Below are 14,540 nucleotides of genomic sequence, written 5' to 3'. Positions count from 1 at the left end.
GTTATAAATTAGCTTTATAGTTTAGGTACATGATGGCAAAGAAGAAGAAAAAAGTGATTTGTGATTTGCCTTCTTAGCTAGACATTCCGCTAACAGAAGCCTGAGAAGTCCTTAGTTTTCTAATATTACTCTCATATTCCAAGACAGTAGTGAATGTATCTGACCTAGATATGACAGGGGATCTTCTCTGATCTACATCTGCAACCTTTTTGCATCTTTTCTCTGAAAACCTCTACTCCTCTTTCTGATTTGATTCCATAATTGGAAAACCATGCCTTCTCAAAAATCGTGTGATTATAAATTTTGCATTTTTTTTATCTGAGGGTGTCCTTTGTCATCTTACACATCTTACCTACAGTCCACTGACCTTTCGGCAAGTCACAGAAGCACTGCTTTCTGATCAAGTCATCACACACCTGTGGTGAGGATGGAAGGCTCAGGTATCTGTTTCAAGTGTCTGTATTAGAGCGACCCTACTTAGCTATCCTGTCTAGAAACTCCTAACACCTTAGAAATCATAGCCCGGCTTAAAGTCTTGGCCAATATTGATATGCAGGTTTCACTGATATTACATAAACCCATTATTAAGCTACTCCCATTCATCTCACCTGTCACTGGAGTAATTCTTTTAAGAACCTGTACTTCTGCCATTGTGTATTCATAATTAGGCATAAGTGGTTAATGAAAACATGACATAGTTCATTACTACATTTCTCTGGAGAGGAGATCAAAGATTTTTTTCAACATTTAATAATTGATTATTTTCACACTACAGACTAATGATTGAGCATTTGCATAGTTTTATGCACACCGAGATAAACTGAGGAGTTAACCTTTAAATTCTGTTTGTTGTCTCTACTCTCCTTTTTCCAGTGTTTGCTTTTCTCTATACTCTTCTATATCAAAATAATTAAATATTATTGACACTATAAATTTCTCCTCCAAATAAAAATCCTCATTTGCATGAATGTGTTCATATTCACTTGTTTATTTGCTCCTTCATTATTTCATTCATTCACTTAATTATGAAATCTCTTTCTTTTTAATCAAAGCTTGAAAAACAGTCTTAGTACTATCACAAGCCCCTGGGTTAGGCACCAGAGATCGGGATGCAAGTTCTAGCTTTGTAGCTGTGAGTCAGATAATTTAGCTTCCCTAGACCTCAGTTTACTCATCTAAAATTGGAATGGATTAAATCCATTATGTTAAATAGGCCATAGGCCTTTCGCAGAATCGGAGAACTGCAAACTCACTCTTCAGAAAGGAAAAAATGCTCATATCCACATACATATAAAAGTTTGCATTGATTTATTGGGACTCATGGCATCCTAAAGCCTGTGTATAATGCTGAGGAGATTCATAAGCTCCTGGTTATGAACCATTGAACTAGAATGGTCTCTACCTTTAAAGTTCCATTGAACCTTTCTGTGGAAAGTGTAGTTCACAGAGTGACAGTTCACCTGCAAGTTTGTTAGGCATCCCAGGTCCTGCCCCAAACCTACTGAATAAGAATCTGCATTTTAACAATATCTTCAGGTTGACTCATATGGACATTAAAGTTTGAGAAGCACAGCTATCAGGTTTGGTTTAAACAAATTTCCTGCGAAAGCAGAAAGGGAGGTAATGATGATTATTTCTTTCTCTTATCTCCATGATGTCCTAAACTACAGACAAAGCACAGCTAAGGTTTTTAATCTGGGACTCAGGTGAACGACAGATTCTGGATTTTGTTTTATTCAGGAAAGCAGCATTTCTTTATATTATGTTATGATGTTTGTGTTAATGATAATCCTGATTAAATACACATATTATTTGGGGAATCTAACACCCTAATGGTCTCACTCACAAAACAGGAAGAGGAAAAACAAAGCATTAGTTTGGCTGTGTAAAAGTAATTCTAATGATAGTCATTTGTGTGAACCACTTAGCACGTATGCCTAATAACCATTCAGGGTAATGATTTTGCAATCCATGGATAGACACAATGTATCAGGTTCTCATTGCTGTAGGTTTTGTTTAATTATAGTAGCAAATATTAGAGATGCATTCATTCTTCATAATTTGTTATTCTTGCAGCATGGAAATCTGCTCAGAACCTTTCCAAATTAGGGAAAATATTAGTTAAAAGGAACATATTGAAGATAAAAAATATTTATTATAGTAACCTATTTAGTATTTATATAGGATCTACATTCCACAGGGTAAAGAATTTGGTTCAAAATATATGAAATAAATTTAAAAGCATAAATATTCATTTGCAGAGATTAGACATGCACTTACATATTATATCTGCCCAAAATTAAGGTAACTTTTCAAGTTCTCTTGGGTAGATACTACATTGGTCTGTAAAATTGTGAGTTACTATATTTCCAAAATGACTTCTTAAAATGGAAGAAACTAAATGTATTAGAAGCATGGGCGATGTATGAATTAAGGGACAAAAAGGAAACCAAATAAGAAAGAGGAAATAGATTACGAGTGGCAAAGGAGGTAGAGATGAAATGAACAGACTGTAAATCTTCATGCATAAATGCAGTGACATTTACTGAGCCAAGAAAAGAAATAGAGGAGGGATTAAGATATTTTTAAAGTATTTATGCACCTTTTGTTATACCAATGATAGTCACTCAGTGCTCCACAATTAAATTAAATTAATCTTTCCCTCTGTTTCTCTCTTTCTCTCCCTGTCCCTCTCTCCCTCTCTACCTTCTTCCCTCACTTCCTCCCTGTCCTTTTTGTGGTGGTAGTAGCGCTTCTTGGTATTCTAGAAAGGGTACAATATATTAGAGAAGATGCGTCATTTTATTTCCAATAAAGATTTCTTATGTTTAGCAACTCTATGACCTCATGTGAGTTAATTCAGTTTATGGTTGCTCATCCCTCTCTGATAAGAGCTTTTAGAAAACTGTACCTCATTTGCCTATAAGCTCTTAAGTCATTTGCTTATCACTTCTTATCTAAGCCACTGGTTTAGTGGAAAACTACCTTCTAGTTTCCCAATCCATTTATCTCATGCTTCTGCTTTGTGAGTAATGGGCAATTGCTGCCAAAACAGATCTTTCTTACAAACTTAAAAGTTAAAAAAGCAAGGAAATAAGGCTGATTTTTCTTTTTTCACATCCAGTTAAGAGTTTTGATAACTTCCGTTGAACTGATGAAAAAGCACTCTGGGTTCAATGTAAGGGCAAGGTTTGGGTCCAGGGAGGCAAGGGTGAGAGGATATAGGTGCTAGTTTCCTAATCACAGGACTAAATTGCCCCTGTGACTAGTAAGTGTCTGATCAAAAAAACCCTTCTGTTCTGTTGCATCTCAAATTGATTCATGCCAGTTTATTCATTTGCTAATCTAGAGCATTCATCTTGTACTTTCACAAACTAGTTTAAAAGATGTTTGTTGAATAAAGACAATAATTCAAGCAAATGATGTAAGAACATGCACTGTTCCTTCTTCGATGGGAATTACTTTACAGTCCATTTAGGTATTGATTTATTATTTACTTTTCTCTATCTTTTTTGCTCTGCAGATTTGTTTTCACATTGGATATCATGTCCTAGGTAAAGCAGGTTCTAAGTGGATGATAAGGTTTTACAGTGCCTAACCATAATGTCACATACAATTACCTTTTAATAACAGTTATAATGATGATGTACTTTTAACAGTTCTAATGGTGATGTACATCTACCTCTGCCCAAGTAGATGCAAAGATTGCCTCTGCTCCTGGGCCTGCTTTATTCTGAGGGCTGATGTGCTTGAGGAAGGAGCTGAAGGACAGGAAGAATCCACAAAGATCAAAAACTAAGATGGAAATAAGAAGAAAATACTGGGAAAAATACTACAAACAGAGGTGAGATTTACCCTGCTCAACTAGTTCTGTGTCAGGTTTATCTTTCCTGCCCTCTTGTTTGTCCTGTGGTGTCCCCTCCCAAGTCGAAAGTCTTTGTGTTTCTCTGTATAGCAAACTTAAGAATTGACATTTTCTAAATTTAGAGTATTTAAATAAGTTAGATATGCATCTGTGAATGTCTCCATGTGTTCGTGTATATATTTATGGATATGTGTTATATATTTACAAGCGTATGTATGTGTACTGAATTTTCACGCAAATACTTTTGCATGTGTATTTATATACTGGTCAGTTTGTGTCACATGTGCATAAGTAGGTATGTATGTGTGTGTGTATATTTGAGTGTATATATGTGTGCTTATATTTTGGCATATCAGAAAGACAAATTTGGGAAAATAGCTCATCTGCATAAATTTTTGGTTTGAAAATGAAGTTTCTATCATTCTGGGCTATTTATATCTGGTCTGAGTCAATGAAATTTTTGTGTGCTTCAGGAGAATAATTTTAGGATGAAGGGAAATTGACCTTGGACAGTTTCCAGGGATTTGGGCAATTTCCAGGCTAGGTAATTAATTGTGACTTGTATGTTTTCTGAACCCTGCTGTTTCAACTAAATGAGGAGTCATTTTCTTTTATAAGCAATTTTTATTCTATCTATGGATTGCTATACCCCATTTTAGAGGTAGTCTGTCTCATCAGCAAGGAAAAGGCTCCTATTCAATACAAGTTCACCAACTACTTAGCAGCTTTAATTAGTAATCAAGAAGTTCCTAGCAAGTCTTGGAGGTGAAGTACAATTACTTTTCCTTTCATGAAATTCAACCCAGTATATTCAAAATCTTAGAACAAAGCTTAGCAAAGGCTATGGAACTACTGATAATAAATAGGCTTTCAATATTTTTCGTACTTTTACCAGCAGAGTGGTTTGTTTTTAAACTTAGTTTCTTTTTATCTGCATAAGGTATAATTAATTACACAGAATTTCAGCTCCCTTGTAGAGAGCTGAAAACCACATATAATTTTTCTTAATAGGTTGGATTTTTTTTCCTGGTTGGCTGCGTAGAAACTTCTTTCTGGGAATCACAAAATTATCGTAACAAGTTGAACAGGATGCAAATCTGGCCTGAAGTTTTCTCACAATTGCTGTAATAATATGTACAGTTCATCTACTCCTCAGGTTGCCATTAGGAATAAAAGCATATTATCTCAGTAGGATGCTGTTATCTTTCCAGTTACACAACCTGCCTACAGACAGAGCCCAGCTTAAATCAGTACCTGAAACGTTATGAGACCACATAGACATGGAGATAATGAAGTGACTCTTAGTTTTCACACCTGATTAAGAACAGCCAATTCTGAATGGAAGAAACATGGGTCAATTTTACTGCCTACTTTTATGTATAGAAAATTATAGTAAATTTCCCCCTACTCTATATATTTTTAACATTGAAATTTCCAACTTATAATTTTCACAGAATATTTGCAACGAGGTGTCGAGGGGAGTACAGTGTAATAAAGAACTAATGTACTTCAGTTTTCTTCAGATATTTAATAAGCAATATACAAGCACATTTGAGTAAAAGTATTCCTTCCTTCCTCCCTCCCTCTTTCCCTCTTCTTTCCTTCCTTCCTTCCTTCCTTACCACCTATCATCTTTACAGTTTTTCCTTACTTTGCCTCAAATTTAAAAGCATTATGAGAAAAAAACAACATCTGGTCAAATAGCATAGGAAACATGAAATTAATCAAGATCTTTCATATATTATTAAGTAATATAATTTAAAAATATATATACCATATGCCGTTTTATAGTTATTAGGGACAGAAATTGTTTTTGGAGCTTCCTAGTGACCATTGAAAGAGATAATTACTCATTCAATATATCAGTAATAAAATCAGTATGACTCCTCTGAAAAACAAAGTGTGAGAAACATTCTTCTGCAGATCATTCTAAAAGGACCCTGTATAACGTAGTGAACTGGATTTTTCACAATGTCCTTATTTTACATTCAGCAGTGTATTCCATAGGGCTCAAAGTAGACTGAAAACATAATGGTAAATATAGTTCAGTGAAATCAATTCTGGATGAGGTGAGAACAATGCATTCCTGGTACATATGTCTAAAATTTAAAGTACCTAAAGGCAAGATTAGACATTGGAAAGCCATAGGCCAAATTTGGCCACAGATCTGTTACATTTGTCTTGCTTTAGTTAGTTTGAATGCCTAAAAACCAGTGTTTCTCAGACTAATTACACTGATTCACTAGTTCTGTTTTTAAATGTGCCATCCTTCATTAATCAATAGTTTTGTACGATATAATTACAAATAAATTACTAGACAAAAATAAATGAAAAAGACAAAAATATAAGCCTATATTTTCTATTATTAGTTTTAAGAGACATAAGTTACTTTCAACTTCCTATAAAATTTTCTAAATGCTTTTCTCTTCATTTCTACATTTACCACTGTCCCATAAGGAACACGTTGGGAACCAGCCTTCACTGTAAAACCTGTTTTGAGCAGCACCCTTGTCTCGACGAGGCCCGTCACTTCCATTACTCTACTTCCCACCGTGATCCAATGTCTTCATCCATTTACATTGTAGGATTGGCAACTGGAAGTAGCTAAATTTTGGACCATTTACTCTAGAATTGTCAATTTTCAACAAAAACAACAACAAAAAAATATTAATTCACGTAACTAAGCTTTTAATGACTACTAGATTGAGTGGGGTCAAAGTTATACTTTCTTATAAGTGACTAGGGTATAAATGAAACCAGAGGCCTAACGAGTTCGGGACTCGTGCTGCCTGTGCCACGCAGCCAATAGACCGACTGAGGAGTTGGGCCATAGAATAAGCGTTTATTATCAGAGCCCGGGTAGTCTGAGAAGGCAGCCGGTTAACACCTCCAAAAATTGCCTTACCATTCTCAGGCCAGCTTGGGGGTTTTAAAGGAAAGTCTGGGCATTCTTCCAGAGGTTACGTGACAGTTACGGGGGTCTGCATGGAGCGTCCTTCACTGTGGCCACATGATCTTATGGTGGAGTCAGCAACCCAGGAACAATGAGAGGAGTAGGCTGGAAAGAGCTAGACCATAGAGATTGTGATCAATAAACCTAAGGGTATTAATCATAAGCTTCAGGGTAATTTTCTAAAACAGAGAACTGGGTGGGACAGGGGACAGCCAGAGCTCAAGACACAGGGGGATGATCTATTGTTAAGCTACAGGTAGGTGAAGGAAAGGTGAGGCCAGGGACATAGAGAGGCCTCTACTGAGGGTGCCAACAGGGCCGTGTTTCACAAATATTCTATAGTACCATCTAATTCTGCATGGAGGTCAGCTGCATCTGTATAGGATTTTCAGTCCTGGCTCCAGCACACAGTCCCTCCAGCAATCATGCAAACTCTCGGAATTACCATATTCTTATCTATTAATCATCCTAAAAAGCCTGTCCCAGTTAACAGGCTTTATAATGAAAATCAAATGAAATAATGTGTATCAACACTTTGGAATGATGCAAAATGTTATTTGCACAAATTAGGTTATTTGTTTACAAACATAAGTACTCATGTTCAAACGGCAAAAAATTAAAAATAAGTGAAATCATTATTATTGTACTGTGTGTAACTTTTGAGACATCATTGAAATACACTTTACTTTTACGTTACACACCTCCAATATATTGTCACTATTGTTGATTTAGACAATTATCTGTTAGAACAATTAAAACTTTTAACAATCTTCTATATTTACCTTTATTTTTACCACTACCGAAGTTCTTTATGTTTTTTTTATGTATTAGAGTGGTGCAAAAGAAATTGCGGTTTAAAAGGTTAAAAATAATGGCAAAAACTACAATTACTTTTAGATACCAATAGATACGTGTTTCTGTCTGGTATCTTATTCCTACCACATGAAGAGCTCTTTTAACATACCTAGTACAGGTTTTGCTCCTTTTTTTCATCTTTGATTTTTTGTAGTTTGAATATGATACATGGAGGTGAGTGTGTGTCTGTGTGTGTGTGTGTGTGTGTGTGTACTTTGTTTAGTTATCTTGTTTAGAGTTCTCTTGACTTTTTGAATATGTAATTGGATGACTTTCATTATTTTAAAAAATTCTTGGGGGAAAACCTAGCTCAGTGCGTGTCTTTGTAAAGGAAGTTTCTCCTGTATCTTCAAATATTTCTCCTGCTTTGTTCTCTCTCGTCTTCTGTAATTCAAAAATAGACCATTATATATTATCCCAGAACTCTTATATGCTCTGTTCCGATTTTTTGTTTTTGTTTTCCTTTTATTCTTTTTATCTTTTTTTTCCAGTTTGGCTAATATTTAATGGCCTGTCTTCAAGTTCACAGAATTTTTTCTCAGAGATATTGAGTCTACTAATAAGGACATTGAAGGAAGTTGTGATTTGTGTTAAAAGGAAAGGATAATATTTCCTTTTATTTCTAGCATCTTCATTTGAATATTTCCAGTAGTGTCCATTTTTCTGCTAAAATTCTCCATCTGTTCATTCATATTGTCCACCTGTTCCATCAGTTCCTTTAACACCTTAATAATAGTTATATTAAAGTCCTTCTCTGATCATTCCAGACTTGGGTCATTTATGAGTCTGGTTTTCTCCATCACTTTGACTCTTGACAATGGATTGTTTTTTCCTCACATTTTTGTATACCTTGTTATTTTTTACTAAATGCTAAGCATCAAGTGTAAAGCAATGGAAACTTGTGAAAGTTATTTTTGCCTGGAAATAGGGCATCTACTCCAAGACCATTAGTTTGGGACAGTGAACTAATCTAGTTAGAAGTAGAGCTTCAGGGCACCACAGACCAAATTCCTATAGAATTGCTTTGTGCTTAGAATAGGGGCGGGGGTTTGAAAAGAGTGGGATTTTGTGCTTTACTGACAGTGATAGCCAGTCCTGTAGTCTGCACCTACGTTACTGTGAGAAGCTCCCTCTTGCCTCTCACCCTGTTTCCTATATTTCTCATAAGCACCTGATGGAGGTCCACATAAAACCACTGGTGAGTGAGTTCAAATTCCCCTTGTGTCAGGGGTTACCAGAGATTCTGTACTGTCATTTTAGCCCATATTTGGCCTTTAGTAATTTGTTAATATTTTAGCTGATTTCTTTTTAACCACCTGTATGGTAGCCATGTGTTCTTTTGATTTCCGCCACATATGACACCATCCCCATGTCCCATTTCTCCATGGAGGGATCTTCCCATGGGTGAGCAATTCTGGATATTTGTTTGCCCTGTGAACTCAGTTTTCTTATGGATTCAAGAAAAGTTATGATTTTGTAGTTCACCTGGCTTTTTATTATTGTTAGAATACTCTTTCCAGTTTTGCTTATCTAGGTAAAACAAGAATCCTTCAGTTGATGAGTTTTATTTCTTGGGGGAAAATTTTATACCACACTAATGATTAAAGTACAGAATTTATTTTCTATATTTCTACTTAATTTTGTTATGGAAAGTATGATTCCTATTAGTTATTCTGTGTTCATTATATGCTACTTCCTGCATTACTATATTATATTCTGAAAATTCCAAAATTGTCCTGGCGGCATGAAAGAGTGAATGTCACTTGCTAAGTATCTAATTGGAAAATACACTCATTTCACTTTTTACGATCTGAAATGATTATGTCATTTCAAACTATTAAGTATGGAGAAAACATAATTACTGAATGAGAACTTATAGTGCCATTCGGTGTCTTACGGATTTCTACATATTATCTAATTCCATGTTCACAACAATTTTGTAAAATTTTTACATAATGGGAAAAAGAATCTTAGAGATACTAAAATATTTGACTTTGGTCTCTCAGCTAATAAATAGTCAGATGGGAATATTAACCCAGTTATGTCTAATTACTGACCTATCCTTTTCTTCTATATAATGCAGTGTTTCCATGGAACCCTATAATAACATAGGTAAATAATTGTCTTTATTAGTCTATAACTTGCTGCTTATCCCCTCTTCCCTTTACATTATTTTTATGTTCCATTGTACAATATTTTCATCTTCTTCTTTGTTGTGCAAGCTCGCCACTGTCATGCTCTAAACAAGCCAAAGTCATTTGCTGACCTTCCATGCTTTCCATAAAACCTTATCTGTCTTGCATCTGATTCACTGCAACATTTTTATTATCTTAAATAACACATATATTTTGTCACTTCTAAAACATTCATTTGTTAATGTTGCTATTAAAGCAAAACGGCAATGCAGAGACAAAATGGTTACCAAAGACCTGTCTCTATTATGACAAAAATAATAAAAAAATTAATTAGTCAAAATTCAAGAATTTAGAATTCTCATTATTTGCAAAGTGTCTCTGGAACAAAACCAGGAAAACACAGCCCCTGAATTGAAGTGAAGATGCACTCAACCCAGGAATAGCCAGCAGACACAGAACAAGAGCCAAAGAGCCCATCGTTTCATGTGATCCTTCAAGTTCACTGCATAGAAAGAAAGGAAGTTTTCCCTTAGAGTAAGCCTTGTTTATGTTTTTGTTGTTTTCAGAACACAAGTAAGAAATAGGAGGCAGAATAAATTAGAAAATTAGGGAGAAAAGGACAGGGAGAGGTGCACCAGACTCAGGGTTGGCGGCATTGGTTATAACAGCAATAATAACGAGGGCAGAGGGGTGACAGAAACTGCATGAGCAGCAGACATTTGAACATCAGAGAAAAAATACTATGACAAAGAAATAAAGTAAAAACATCTGTGCATCAGGCCAAAAGGTAGAAGGGAAGTATGCTTATCTTCAGTCTACCTCTTTGATAAAGGAGAAAAGTCAGAGGCTTTGAAATTTCTAACCTAGGGTTAGATGAGAAATCCACCCTCGATAATATAAATATGTGACTCTCAGACTTTAATAACTAAACAAAGCCTCGCATTTAATTTGTGACCCTGTTCTCAATTTCTAGAAGTATGTAAGCTATATAAAATCTCAAGGCTTCACTATAAATATGAAATCATTTTAAATACTTCAGCGTGTCACAGAAGTAGGAAGGAGTATCAGAATTTGGATATTTACATGGCTATAACTAAACCAATGGTTATTAAAAACTCTTAATGATTATTCCAGCTCAAATATTCTACACACCTTCCATTCAGTTGTTACTCATGGGACATAATTTTCTAAAATGTAATATCTCACAGTAAGTTCGATGTTAATGGACATTGCTCCTTTCAGGTCACCTCTACAAAGATGCATTGAATACCCTCCATGCATTAGCTGGGGAGCTAGGCACTAGGGTTAGGAAGATTACTAAGCAACCCATTTCAGAGTAATCCAGTGGAGGAAACACATAAGTATATCATGCCAATGGGATGTGTAAGGGCATAATGTGGTACTGCTAATCTTTCACATGATACCAATACAGAGAACGGGCATGTTTCCTAGCCTGGGGTATAGGAGATGCCTATTAGAGTAGATGACAGCTATGCTCAGTCTTAAAGGAATAGTCTACACATAAGCAAAATAAAACAGCAATGAACCCTTTTCCTTTGATTATTTGAAAAAGTTTAGGCACCCTTCAAACTCTTAAGTATTAAAGAAACATTAAGGCCATGAGAAAATATGCATATATACCATTGTTTGTTTAATGGTTTTTATTTAAAATCTACTGTAATTACACAAAATTGACATTTCTTATATCCTGTGGTCTAGGTTCAAATTTTAACTTCCTGACATAAAAATTCTCAATTCTTTGATCTGCCTTACACTATAACCTACATAGTCAGGAATAACTAATTAGGAGTCTAATAATGCATTTGAAATACAATATATTTGCTGTAAAAGTTTCCTTCTTGGTTTCTGTCTTAGTGAGGGATTCATTAACCTCAGGTTTCACATGTTTAAAGCATTCCATCATTAGGAAGTAACAAGGATGAACATAGATCATACCACAGATAAGGAGCCTACCAAAACAAGCATTTATTGAAGTCTTTTGTCATTGTTGGGGAACAATTTCCCATGGGTCTCTCACATTGCTGCACATCTTATAAAAAAAAGCACTGGCTGCTTTGGTCTTAACTATTTTCAAAATATATTTGTAAAGCAAACAGCCTTGGAAGATAGAAATAGCATCTCCTCCTAGAGCAAAGGGAGGCGTGCTTACCATCCTTTATAAAATATTTCCATTCCTTAATTTCAGGGTCCCTTTCTTACCATGTTTCACTATGATCTGGTCTGCTCTCTGTTGCCTTGTGGAAATTGGGAACCAACGCAAAAATGTTGATACTCTTGCTACTGCTATTGTGAATAATAAAGTGTCCGTCATCTCTGATCCAGAAGTGTAATGTCTTCTACCAGCATCCACGGATCTGTGTCAGGTTTTCACAGCTGCTTGAAAGCAGAGTTACATCTCACTCCCTTCAGAGTTTTTGATAATGTTGATGATGTGGATGGGATGCTGACAGAGACATGGCTTTCTTTCTAGAAAAGGAAGGATGAGGATCTCACAGGTCCATTAATGGGATTTGAGGGAAGTCTCTGGGAATCAGTTGCAAATTATATAGTAACTGGGCAACTATTAATAATAGTCCTCCATTTTTTGGTGCTTAATGAAGAGAAATTGAGGATGTCACTGCAGACTAAGTAACAAGAAATAGGTAAAATACAGCCACCAAAACGCTGTTCTGTGGCTAATTCTCTTCTAGGTGGAAGGACTTCCTTGCCAATCTGATGGCCAGCCTCTGATCTGCAGCACTAGTTAATAGTAAGATTAGTGTTGGGTAAGATTAGTGCCAGGTAAGCAGGAGGCGGCTCCCCATTTGAGACAACAGTTAGAGAGATGCACACATACATTGAGTGTGAAAGGGGGAACTCCATGAACAGAAAGCAGATGAATTATTAAAAGTTTGACTGGTTCATACAGAAAGAAGGAGGTGTGGAGCATATTGCTCGTAAAGGAATAATGGCAAATAATAGGTTGTCTGATGGCCAAACCTCTCCTTCATTCCATCATACCAAACTTAGACCCATATGGAAGTGACAGTAAAATCTCTCAGAGTTTTTTTACAGTGGGTTCTGGCTGCTGTGAGGGAGTGTTAGCTCTCGTGGGGAGATTTCCCTGAGATAGAAAACCTCCTGTGGGAAACCAGAGATGCGGCATTGACTAGTATCTGAGCTCTTACTGCCCTGTATTGAGTCTTGAATTCTGATAAATTGACCCTCTGAAGAATGAGAAAGAGACCCAAAGAAATCTAGATAAATTGTTAAGGTCACCATCACTGTGCAAAGAAACTCCCTCAGCCTTGATGTTAAAACCATCAAGGGCTTAAGAGAGGCTCTCTAGACAATGGGGCATCTAATGCCCCAAACCATGGTGAATTCCTTAAAGAAGCTCACCATGGTGTAAGGCAATGTTGAGTCAGTCAGAGATCACAAATCCGATGGCCTTAGCAAAGAAGCAATGTGGCGATGGTTTTTGAGTCCAGGGATTCCCAAGGCTGAAGTACCAGCTATAAGGGCTTTGCTTCCCTCTATAGAGTATTGGGTGGGCCAAGAATACTTGAAGTGCATTTGGCTATTCCACGATCCATTGCCACATTACTTGAACTGAGAGTACATATGAAGCCTCTCTTTTTTCCTGCTCCTGATTCCTCTCTGCCCCTTTACCCTAATCTATAATTTAAAGTGAAACATAAGTAGAGGCCAAGGTATCCCTATCCCTGACATGGACGAAAGGACATACTCGTATGCACCCACCTAAGTATGCTGGATCATTTCAGGGGAGAGAAGGAGTCAAACTTTATAAATATGTTGAATGCGGATGCCCAGGTTGCTCTGTTACCTGGATCTACAGAACACTCAGATTCAGCTAACGGGAATTAGGGAGAATTTACAGTGGAAAAGGCAAGCTCATCTGATCTTGCAGATGGACAACTTTGGGCTAATTTAATGTGATATTTTTGTTGTTTCTACATCTGATTTTATAGTAGGAATTAATGTGTTATATGCTTATATTTCACCACCCATTAAGTGCCTGAGAAGATTATCACAATTGGGAAAGGCCTTGTGTAAGGAAGTACGAATGGAACGTGTAAATCACTTTCTCATCTTCACCCTGTTTCTTCCCAGATGGCCCAACAGAAACAGTATCAAATCCCAGGAGGGAAAAAGGAAACCACAGCCCTGATTACAGACTTGAAGACAATCTGGGTAGTAAAAGATTCAGTATTTTAATAGAACAGCCCAGTATGACCACTGAAAAGAATGAGAACTAGAAGCTTAGAATGGATTATCACCCACTGCTCATGTAACTGAATCCATTGCACAGACTAAACATTTTCGATAGTATCTTGGACAGTGTCAATGCCTTCTTTTCTATCCCACTGATTCCTGAAGACAAACACCAGCTCACATTCATGTGTCATGGTCATCAATATACATTTGTAGTAACCCCCCAAGTTACTACAGCCTATCTCCAGTGGTAGCTAAATTCCTCTGCCATCTGCCCTCAGTAGGTGGGTAGTATGATCACCTCTACCCTCTGCTGTAGGAAGCTTTAACTATATCATGATATCCTATTGATGACAACGTCAGAAGTTTCTATTAGCAATGCCTAGACTGTGGTGTTATCATGTTTCCACCAGCCAGGGTGGCTGATAAACCCTGACAAATCAGGGCTCTGCTTGTCAAATACATTTTCTTGGGATTATATGGGCGGATTTGCTGT

General features: G+C 36.4%; 1 protein-coding gene and 1 long non-coding RNA gene across 4 annotated transcripts in view; one reads left to right on the top strand and one right to left on the bottom strand.

The window, feature by feature from the left end:
- Positions 1–3,838, top strand: part of LOC117020376 (uncharacterized) — a 282,171-nt gene extending 278,333 nt beyond the window's left edge. Inside the window, exon 4 of the long non-coding RNA XR_004422681.1 lies at positions 3,697–3,838. This is a non-coding gene — a long non-coding RNA (uncharacterized LOC117020376). The remainder of the gene's footprint in view (positions 1–3,696) is intronic.
- FUT9 (fucosyltransferase 9) overlaps positions 1–14,540 on the bottom strand; it is a 165,415-nt gene that overhangs the window by 143,344 nt on the left and 7,531 nt on the right. The gene's annotated exons all lie outside the window — the stretch shown is intronic.

The sequence above is a fragment of the Rhinolophus ferrumequinum genome, chromosome 3 (assembly GCF_004115265.2).
Source record: "Rhinolophus ferrumequinum isolate MPI-CBG mRhiFer1 chromosome 3, mRhiFer1_v1.p, whole genome shotgun sequence".
Classification (NCBI taxonomy): Eukaryota; Metazoa; Chordata; class Mammalia; order Chiroptera; family Rhinolophidae; genus Rhinolophus; species Rhinolophus ferrumequinum.
Note: the sequence above shows the minus strand (reverse complement) of the source record. Positions and strands in the feature narration are given on the sequence as shown.